Genomic DNA, 10,504 nt, shown 5'->3' with positions numbered 1-10,504 from the left:
AAGATGCAGCTGAATATTAAATAGAGCGCCAAGACTAATGAAGGGTGTTGCACCGCATGACAGGGACTTAGCCTATATTGTTAGAGTTGCACTGGTTCCCCTTCAAAACTAGAATGTGTAAAATATGTGAAATGATTCATCAAGTTGTCATGAATGGGTGTCCAAAATATTTGAATCACTTGCTGCGTATAATACATCCAATGCATGGAGTCAACACAAGAAGAGGTACCGATAGACTCAAGTCATTTGAGCCAAAATACAATTCGAAAGTAGGCTTTTTTCTTTAAATCAGCCACCTCAAGACTATACTTGGCATCAAGAAGACTGAAAATATCAAGTCGTTCAAGAAGCAAATTAAAGACTTGACTTTTTCTGGGTGCGGTGGCGGTGTGGATTTGACAATTAATAGGGAGTACGCTGTCCAATAAATAAAAGAATCCGAAAATGTCTGCATTATTATGCGTGTGACGAGTTGAGTTTGCACGTTTCGCAGAGCGCTTTCGTTGGAGTGGGACCTTAGTAAAAGCAGTAAACAGTGAAATTTTTTTAATGCATGACAGTAAGTAATACACCGAAGAATATTCATTCCCTTGTTCGGTAAATTATTGATAAAAATTTCCTGTTACGATACACAGAGGCTAATTTTATCAAGAACCGAGAAGTCATACAACGCAGAATCAGTCAACTACTAGCTCGAAAGCATCAACAAATTCTTTTAAAGTTTCCCCTTAAACAAAACCAAGGACGGCGTACTCTTCCTCTTAAGCGCCAAAGTTTCAAGACAGGTGATCCATGGTCCTTGATGGTGACCCCGCCAACAGCAAAGGGGTTCTCGGCAAGCAAATCTTCTAGTTAGCTTTCGACTCTGGAGGGGTGAAGTGTCATAGTGTTATCCTGTTAGTTTTTTGGCTGGTTCCTCGCTACCCGAGTAGTTTGAAGAAATTGTAACGGTTGATCTTACTGTTGCTGTTTTTGTAGCGTGAACAGATGGCCTACCTTTAGTTGTGACTTTCTCGGGCTCTGCAAAGGCTATGCTTCATTGCGTTCTTATTTTTGGGTAACTAATATTTTCGTGGCTTCAGTTTATAGTTGCTTTTTCCATAAGGGTCATGGGTATGGCTACTTTGTAATAGTTTGTTGCAACGGGCCTATTTTGTTTCTTGAAAGAATCTTAAATTTTGATTTGGTCGATGTCCAGAACAACTCCGCGGTGAGATAAGAAAATAGGTCACTATAATTTTCACAATATAAAATAATAAAACTGTCTCTGAACACTTAAAAGATTCACCATATCAGATATATTAATGATTATCTAATCGGCATCCTCGAAATTTTCTAAGTCGTTTGTTTACATCCAATAGCACTTCGTGTACTTGATCTTACTGGAGTTAGTTCGAAAATGGTTTTTTACTGTAATGTTTCTGAGTGTAATGTTTCTCAGAAAAACTAGTTCCCCATCGAATGATTTTCGATTTTTGACTTATACGGTTAGGCAATACCTTTCCCCCAACCCCTTCCATAGCTAATATGGCAAAATTGTGGGTGTTTCATCATAAGTGGTCTAAAACGCTTTAAATATGAAAAATATTAAATTTTACTTTTAATTTTGGTACTTTATGCATGCGGAGTTCTTCTGGACATTCACCTTTGATTTTTTAGATTAGAATAAATTTTCATTTTTTCCTTAATTTTATTTATCAAACTTACTGCAGTTTGTGGAAATTTGAATATTTGGTCTGAAATTTAATCTTTAAGCTTTAGTTATATAGCGTTACTTTATCCAATTTTTAGCTTCTGGACTATGAAGTCGTAGGTTTCAGCTTCTGCAGTACAAATATAGCATTCAGGTCCAGGAGATTTGATTGTAGCTAAAGTTTAGTTTTTAATTTACAAGATTTGATGGTAGGTTAAATTTAATATTTAATTTACTATGTACTTGAGAATGTGCTTAAAATCTTGACTTTGGTGCAAAAGCCTTCCCCTTTTCTCAAAGCTTTATATCTACCTAATTTATCTACCTTGCATTTAGGGAAGACATGACTAGTTAATTTGTTTTATTAAGGGAAATCCATATCCTGCTATAGTTTTAATTTTAAATTACTTCCAGATTTGTGACTACCATTTCATGAAGCAAACCTAATCTTTGTCAAAATTCTCCAGCCATTGTTTCTCCAACTAGACTACTCGCCCAGTGTTGGCTGAAAACTAGGTGAGGTAGTGTTTTTTTATCAACTTGCCAGGCCATTTGTTTAACCTCCACCCTTACAGGGGCGGTGCCCCTGTAGGGGTGGAGGCCCCTCTTATGCCTTGTTCGATAGGTCTTACGACCTATCGGCTGGTGCATGGGAGGTTTTAATTTTTTTTCCCTTTCAGGCTTTAAGTGCACAAGTAAAGTTATTTTTAATATTAACGTACCTAGACTTTGGATCTTTTTATTTAAAGTAACGTAACGTTCATGTTGATCGCTTAAATATTCTAGAATATTGCAGTTATCAGTGAAGACCTTTAACTAGTTTTGAGTAATAGTTAACGTAAATTTCTATTTCTTGTTTTAGTTGAACTCAGCTACAACTTTAGTTTTAATTTTGGATCTGTACTTAAAAAACTTTTGGTGTTGAGCAACCATAAATTTAGGAATGCATTGCTTTAAACTAATGTAACATTTCTTTTAATTTATATACTTTAATTAACATTTTTAGTTATATTTTAATTAACAATTTAAATTTTTAAAAATTAATTTATATAAATTTTAATTTTTAAAAACTTATGAAAATTTTAATTTTATTTAATTTTAATTCAAATTTTTTTTTAATTTATATACTCACTTTTTAACTAGAAATTTTACCATATATTTTAATCTTTAGCAGTTTTTTATTTATATAAATTTTATTTTTTAGCAGTTTTTAATTTATATAAATTTTAATTTTTTTATTAATTTTCAACATTTTGAAATATAAATTTTAATTAACAATTTTTTTAATTATATAAATTGTAGTTTTGATTTAACTTAAAATTAACATTTTGAAATATAAATTTTAACGTAATTTTTAATTTATAGAAATTTTAATTTTGAAATTTTTTATTTTAATCTATTTTTTTAATTTACATAAATTTTAACTCTTAAAAATTTGAAATTTTAACATCTTGATTTTTAACAATTTGACAATTTTAAGTTTTTAACTTTGAATTCAAATTTTTTACAAATTGAAATCTTAACATAAGTTATAGTTCAAAATTTTAGTTTGAAAACTTTATCGTAAGTTGTAGCTGCTGGTACAATAGTCAGATACTTATTTTATACAACTAGCGAGCGACGCCAGAACGTTCTATGCTCTTAACGAGCTTGGCAAATTGACCTTATCTTGCTCGGCGGCTCTAAACGTTTGATGTGGTAGTTTCTCCGGTTGGTCATAAAGTTGTTAGCGCTTTTTGGTGCCTCCGTTCCTTTAGGATTTTAACAAATTTGGTCAAATGTTTTTTAACTTTTGCCTTTAAAGAAGCAAAGTGGACTTTAGACCTTGCTTAATTTGTTATAACTGTTTTACTGACTAAAATTTTATGTAATTTGCAGTTAATAAAACTTTATAATTTACTGACAAAGAATCTTGGATGTAATTTAACATTTTATTTGTAATAAGTATAAACATTTCTATCGTAGTTTTTTTCTTACAGGCTGTGGATTGGGGTAGTTGAGGCAGTTATTAAAGAACTCCGGTGTCCGTTGCTTTTATAACTATTTTAATGAGGTGAGACAGGAGCCTGCCGTTACTGATATACTGCACTGTGCCAAAGATCTTGCTTTTATTGAAGTGTAATTAGGTAACAATTTTCAATTCCAATTTTCAATTCAATAAAGATCACATGTAAATATGAACGTCTTTACATTCACTAATAGAAATTGTAGCCTTCACTAATAGAAATTGTAGACTTAAAAGTTTTCTTGCTATAAATTCCGAAATTATGTAAAGAACTAAGATTACCTTGACTGGGTGGAGTCTTAAACTCCACAGGGTTTTACAATACCGGTATGAAGTGGTTTACTGTAACGTAGACAATACGTAAAGCCTAATGTTCCATCAGTTGGTAATATTTAAGGAAATGGTTTTGGTGTTTTACTCATTAATACCTGAAATTACTATGGGTTTTGTTGAAGTGTTTTGTCTGGTAAAACCTGGTAAATTACATAAGCAAATGACTAGAATCTTCGATAATCAGGAACTGATGGCTTTAGGATTGAATGAAATCCTGAAAGCCAATACATAGCAACAAGTCACAGTAACTGAAGGCAGTTGACAAGGCTCTCATGAAGTCTTAATATCAAGCTACCTAAATTAACAGATTATCTGGGGACTTGAGCCACACCCTAAATCTATAGCAAAGAATTCCATAAGGAGAATAATTTAGGTGGTTCAGGTTTACTTGTGAAGCAATCTTTCGAGGTAGTTTTATACTGAATTTGTCGATTGTTAGTTTTAATGATTGCGGCTGCAATGTACAGCTGCGCTATATGAAAGTAATTGAGGACGCGTTCTCTGATAATTTAGAGTAATAAAATAGTTAAGTCACGGAGTGCCACATTATGATCGGGCTTCGCCGTAACTAGGGTATTATAACAAATACTGGTTTACGTAACCTGGTTTTTCATAAGCCTATATGACAATCTGACAAATACTCCAGACAGTAGAACGTGATAGAATGAAACAATGAGTACTGAAGAAAATTCAGTAAGGTTTAAGAGCTTTATTCAATCTCTAAAAATTTAGAAGTAGGAAGTATAAACTGTAAATCGGCCTTCAAGCTGCTAAGAGAAATATCATGGGTTACGAAGGTGAAAGTTTTTTTCAGAATTGCGGTGTCTTGAACCGATAAAGCTGTTATGCCTGATGGTATGTAACTCTGTCCAGTTAAGCCGCTTGTCATTTGCGAATATATCTTGTATCGCTGGTTTTTTGCAATAGCACATATTTGTATACTTAATCCTTAAAAGTAAAAATATTTTTCAGTTGGTTTTTGAGTAAAAGTGAATGTTTTGTCAAAGGCCTTCATCTGCGCCTGGGTGGTATTTTATGAATTAATATAGGTTTCTGTACATAAATGTTCATCTAATTAAACAGTGGAAGATATGAATAATGAAACGTGTAAGTGCACGGTTGACTTAACAGCTGTTGACGTTATTGCCAGTGGAATTTTTAGGGACTTGTTTAGCAGTAAAAATTACTCCCGAACGTTAAGTAGCGGTAAAATTTATTTCGAACCTTTTGAACTCTGAACCAGGTCTGAGGCAGTTCTTACGTTATTCCATGATGGCGCTAAACAGTCACAAGGAATGAGTGCATGCTTGCGCGTTTGGCCTGTTTTAATATAGTAACTGCAAGTTTAAATTTTATATTAAAAGGGTAAGGTTACTGCCTTCACTAACTTGACTCAGGTGTGTCTGATACAGTAAGAATATAAGAACAGTAACGTTGTCTAGCTAAGACTGAACAGTTCTTCTCTTAACGGCGACAAATGGTTAGTTTTCCCATTCTGTAACTTCTAATACTGTAGGATTGCACAAATATTTCCTTATATATAATGCGGTTGTATAGTGGGTTAATAAGGTAAGGGAAGATTCTAAAAGTTCAGTGCAAATTGAGCAGTTACATTTGTTTACAAAGTTTGATAAGCAAAGTGGATATATGGCAATGTATCAGCGTATTATCTAAATATCATAGCCTTTATGATCTTTATAGCTTTTACACTACTAACAATGGCACAAAGTTCATTAACGTAAGACAAATGTTCAAACATTTAAGTGGCCAACAATTAAATCGTTTGTGCTGTCACCGTAAGAGTCAGATACCGGACTGGTTAGGGAATGTAACGGAGTATAGAGTATAGGGCAAAGGCCAAGCACAGGGACCTATAAGGTCATTCAGCACTGGAAAGGAAACGGGTAGGTTTGAAAGGTGTAAGGCCCCGTCCACACGGTCGAGCTCTGCTCGGTAAACTTTACCTCTTTGCGGGCTAAGCCTGTCGTACGTATTCATGCCTGCTGTCCGAACGACGCTGGTTGGATAGTGAGAGCCTGGCAGTGACTGACACAGGACCGAGTTGTGTACAATATGGATCGTAAGACACGCAAGAAGAAAATCGCGCTGTGTATTGTTGTAGCAATGTGTGCAAAGATAAAAGCGACAAGGTAGAAAAGGGCGTGGCGTAAAGAGTGGCCGCAAAGAAGAGCGGACATAGGAGGAAGTCGTATGACGACACTGCGGGAACTGAGACATGGCTATGAATCAGATTTCAACTATTTGAGAGTGGACCCAAACAAAAAAAAAAAAAAAGTAGGTTTGTTGATGAACTTATGCATGGTTTTTAGACAATGCAATTATGAGTATACTTATTACTTATAACAAAAATAGTGTGAAGTATGACTGATAAGTTGTAAAGAAATTTAAGGAATTTTCTTGTCGCCTGATTGGTCAAATGTTAGTTAGCTGCCTCCATAATGGACTAGACTAAAAGATTTCCGTAGCATTACAATAAAGGATGTTAATATATTTGGTTTTCAAAGTTCCCATGAGTCATGACTTACCTGACGTATTCATTATGAAGGGTAAAACAACGAGAAGCTCTTGTTTATTTTCCTTTATTTATTTATTTATTTATTTGTGAAGGTTTTACGTGAGTTACGATTTACGGAAACTTTTCCGTAGGTGACGTCTTATCCGTTTACCAGAAATATTTCCGTCATTTAACAACCCGGCTGCGGGCAAAGCCTTGATACTTCGATAAACATTAGGAAAGCCGTATACGAAGCTTTGCTCGCCGTTTCTCCGTTTCTGACGTCACACCGAGCAAAGTTTGCAGAGCAAAGCTCGATCGCGTGGACGGGGCCTTTACAGGAGGAAAACCTTGCAGTTGCACTATGAAATAATTGTTAGGAGAGGTTGGATAGCAAGACGGAAGAAAGAAAATATGAATGGAGGTAAAGTAAGAGGAATGGGAGGGGTTTCAGCTACGGGCCGAAGGGACGCTGCCAAGAACCTTTAGTAATGACTATAGTACACCCCGTGAGGTGTTACTGATAACACTAACTACCTACAAATAAATTGGTTACTACGGATTAGCCAAATCTACGCAGCAGAGGACATTGACAGATAGTTGAAATATCTAAAAAGTACTACACTAACTTCCTTATGTCAAGCTATTTAAATCAAGCTTTATTGTTCCAAACATTTTGTTATGAAATGAGCTGAGGTGAATGGAATAAAAAATTAAATGATGAATTATTATTTTGATGAAAATGTCATGTATATTCAGCGGTCCATTTTGGTAATATATTATTTTCAATGAAAACACCACTTTATGGGATCTGATACAATACTAAAGAAACGAGCAAGTAATTTTAGGTAATTTCGTAGTATTCGATTTCAGTTCCCCTCTTTTTTTATTCTAGTTCAATCATTATTCTTGTAAACCTTATCCGTATCTCTCATTTTGTAATTTGATTCTCGTTCAGTGGTTTTAGAATTATCATTTTTATCTGGCGATATCCAAGTCACAGAATAACGCTGGCAGTAGGTTTGCGTAAATGTCATTAAAATCCCGGAAGGTTTTGTAATATCTAAAGAACAGAAACCCAAATGAACCTTAATTAGCAAGCAACTTGAAAGGGAGACGAAAGAGGCTGTTGGCCATCGTCAGTGTCATGGAATACCTTCCGGTGTTGATTAAGAGCCAAGTCAATAATTTGCTAATTTATCCTCCAATGCAGATGTCTTTCGCCTTAGTTGCCAAGCAAGACTAAAAGGCCAAAGGGGAATAAAGCGACCTAGTGATGTAAATTAAGAACCTAGCTGTAGTTCAAATTAACATAAAAGATATTCTGAAAGTTATGTAATAAAATGTGCACATTCAGTGTTGTATATTTAAAACTAAACGAACACTCGAATAACAATATTTTTAAAACTGAAATCATATGGAAATATATACACATAAAAAGATAACGAAAAACAAATGATTTTGTTTTGTCCAAAATTGTACATAGTTATCTTGAATGCAGCTGCGAAAAATTACTCAGTGTAACTATAAATGAAATGTAACAGATTATTCATCAAAAATTCAGATAAAAAATGAGACCTTTCTTTAGCCGGACACAATAAAAATGATTTCGTAAGATAAATAGGAATTGACAACAAACGAGATCGTATTTTCGTTTAATGACAACGTTATTAAAGTTGCTCTTATTAAATTTTCTGCATTATAAGATATTGGCATAATAAGATTTCACTTTCAGCCGCTAAACTTTGTCTCTAAATTTTCATTTATAAGTTCATATTTTACGATGTGAAATCTATTTAGTAAGCCGAGAGTTTAAGTTAAATGTAGATTTAATATGCCATGCACTTCTGTTTGCATGTAGTTATAAGGCTATGGAGTGGCTAGTTAAAAACCCTAACTATGTAATATTTCCAGAATTTTATATTTGAAAGAAGAAATGCCTGTTTTGTATCATAGAATGAAAAAATATGTTACTCGATTTTTCATCTAAATATTCAGAGTCAGATCTAATTCTTTAATGTGTCAGTATTCCCAAAAATTATTCTTGTTTGCTATAGCTTACGTCTGTTAATGCGAGTTTTTTTTTCAGGTATGGATTTATTCAGGAAGCAGCCATGACCCAGGCCTCTGACGTAAGCCAAATCCGATAGAAATCAAGTCGGAACAGTAAGTTTAGATCCATCCTAGTGTGGAATTTTCCATTCTATAATTCCTTCATAATTCTATTTTACAGCAATTATCCAAAAATGGTAAAATTTCTGTTTTTTTTTTCACATAATTTTTAAGGTCTATACATTCTCTGAGCTGAGGTTTTCATAAAGAGAGCGTTTTCATTCACAATTTCATCACAATATCACACTGTCTTACATGTTATCTCATCAAGTCCCTGAATATTCCCAGTCTTCATATAAATATGTTATATATATATATATATATATATATATATATATATATATATATATATATATATATATATAGTATATATATATATATATATATATATATATATATATATATATATATATATATATATATATCCACTCATATTCTACGTTGTTGTAGGCATATGGCCTAAACGCACTTGTTAAGATTATATATATTTATATATATATATATATATATATATATATATATATATATATATATATATATATATATATATATATATATATATATATCACTATATTCTACGTATTTGTAGGCATATGGCCTAGGCAAACTTGTTAAGATTATATATATATATATATATATATATATATATATATATATATATATATATATATATATATATATATATATATATATATATATATATATATATATATTTCAAATGGCATCAGAAACTGAAACAAATGTACGAATACCCAGTTTGTGTAGCATAAGCGTGACTGTTTTGTTTTGATATATGAAATGGACTGATCTTATTTTCAGGCAAACAATAGGAGACATGTCAATCCAAAATAATCAGGCTAACCAACAGTGGCTTAGCTCGATGAACCAACAACTACAACATAGTCATATTAAACGTAGATAACCCTAATTTTAGGTCAAGGACACTTCTGTAAACGTCACACATTCAGGATTTTTTTTACCGTATACAGAGACTAAAAGTGTAAAGGTTTTCCTAAAACAGGATCTTGATATATTCTGTGATAAGTGGATGGCCACTCCAGAGCATCAGTTCCAAAATGACCCTATAGCCAGTCCATCACCACCAGACTCTTGTGGATGGAACCCTGGCTGTGGACCAACTTAAGCAACACTTGCTCAAGGATTTCGACATTTATCCTCTATGAGGAGGCCGTCGATCCTAACAAGCTTGTGTGGACCATATGCCTATACCCACTCAGAATATGATACAGCGAGTCTGCCACTCGCAGCTCGGCGGTGGATGTACTATTTCCAGATAGGGCCTGTTAGGCCACCACTGACTGGAACATCTCGTCAGCCAAGATGACATTTCTCCAGTTATCTTCGTTATGCAAAAGGTGTTCCAAAGCAAACCTCAGACGACATTCCTATGTATGTGTAAGCCATCCTTTGTATGCTGCCATATGGTAGTAAATCCCGGCTCTGCTGAGTCTGAGTCTCGAGGTCATGGGATGGGAGTTGAAGCGCAGATGTTGGACCGATGTTTTCCTGGGATGCGCCTCAGTAGCTGTCATAATCAGGGTGTTTGGCCTGGGCATGATTACAAGTGGCTTCCCACCTCGAGGCTGTTTTCAGCGAACCCTCCTCCTCCCGCAGGCGGATCCACTTCCTGACCCCTTTCGTGGTCCTCCCGAATCGATGAGTTTTACTCGGCGGTGTTGTTCCACAACTCTGTGATTCTGCCTCGTTAAGCATTATTTATAGGGCGCACCCTTCGGGCTTAGCGGTTATGGCCGAATAATGTTTCATTAAATAGAAGTCTTGATGCACAGATGTATGCTGGACATATCAACACATCATTACATCA

General features: G+C 34.2%; 1 long non-coding RNA gene across 1 annotated transcript; it reads left to right on the top strand.

The window, feature by feature from the left end:
• The first annotated feature begins 848 nt into the window (after positions 1 to 848).
• Positions 849 to 4,103, top strand: LOC136842983 (uncharacterized). The gene is made up of 3 exons (XR_010854401.1): positions 849 to 1,057; positions 2,108 to 2,209; positions 3,673 to 4,103. It is a non-coding gene; the product is annotated as an uncharacterized lncRNA (long non-coding RNA).
• The last annotated feature ends 6,401 nt before the right edge of the window (positions 4,104 to 10,504 follow it).

This window comes from Macrobrachium rosenbergii, chromosome 10, assembly GCF_040412425.1.
Source record: "Macrobrachium rosenbergii isolate ZJJX-2024 chromosome 10, ASM4041242v1, whole genome shotgun sequence".
Taxonomy (NCBI): Eukaryota; Metazoa; Arthropoda; class Malacostraca; order Decapoda; family Palaemonidae; genus Macrobrachium; species Macrobrachium rosenbergii.
Note: the sequence above shows the minus strand (reverse complement) of the source record. Positions and strands in the feature narration are given on the sequence as shown.